Source organism: Fragaria vesca, linkage group LG2 (assembly GCF_000184155.1).
Source record: "Fragaria vesca subsp. vesca linkage group LG2, FraVesHawaii_1.0, whole genome shotgun sequence".
NCBI classification, from domain to species: domain Eukaryota; kingdom Viridiplantae; phylum Streptophyta; class Magnoliopsida; order Rosales; family Rosaceae; genus Fragaria; species Fragaria vesca.
Genome location: NC_020492.1, coordinates 27,581,099 through 27,582,169, shown reverse-complemented (window position 1 = coordinate 27,582,169; position 1,071 = coordinate 27,581,099).

Genomic DNA, 1,071 nt, shown 5'->3' with positions numbered 1-1,071 from the left:
CGTCGATGCACAGGCATTTGATGGGACCATAGAAACGGTGTGCCTCCTAGAAGATGGACGAGGAAAGAAATTTTAGCAGTGCTTAATGAGTATGATTTTGGGCAACTCAGCAATCATCCCAATATTGTAGCGGCAATACCTGAATTACCCGACAGGTACAAATTTTGGACACATAAGAGCATATTCTGGGAACTCTCATACTGGAGTAAGTTGTTGATCAGGCACTACCTAGATGTGATGCACATAGAAAAGAATGTTTGCGACAGTGTGGTGGGCACAGTGCTGAACTTGGAGGGGAAGACGAAAGACGGTCCTAAGGCACGCATTGATCTAAAAAAAATGCAATTAAGAAAACATTTGTGGTTGAAAGAAGGGAAGAAAAAAATGCCTCAAGCTCCTTACACCGTGAAGCCTGACCAGAAGAACCTAACTTTCAGGTGGATGAGTTGTGTGAAGTATCCTTCAGGCTATGCAGGAAATATAGCCTGGTGTGTGAACTTCCGGGACAATAAGATGTACGGGTTGAAGAGTGATGACTGTCATATCCTGCTACAACGTCTCTTCCCTGTTTTCATTTGACCGTTCCTTCCCCGTTAGGTGGTGGAGCCGTTAGTAGCGTTGGCAAGATTTTTCCAGAAGTTATGCACACGGGAAGTGAAAAAATCTAACCTCCAGGAAATGCAAGAGGATATTTCCTCCAAATTTTTTTGACATCATACCTCACCTGATGATCCATCCCGAACAATTGTTGCTTACCGGTCCAGTACACTACACTTGGATGTATACCATGGAAATGTACGTTTTTTACACCTGAATTCCTCAATATATATACATGTTCAATAATCATAACATTTTGCAACTTGATTTACAGGCAACTTGGAGACTACAAAGATTATGTGGCTAATAAATCCGCGCCTGAAGGATGTATAGCTGAAGCATATATTGCGCACGAGTGCGTCACCTACATGAAGTTGTATTTAGGAGCGTTGAAGGAAACTCCGCAAACCATGCCGGTAGATGTACCGAAGTTCAATCTTTCCATAGTCTCCAGTGATGTTGAAGTGTATGGAA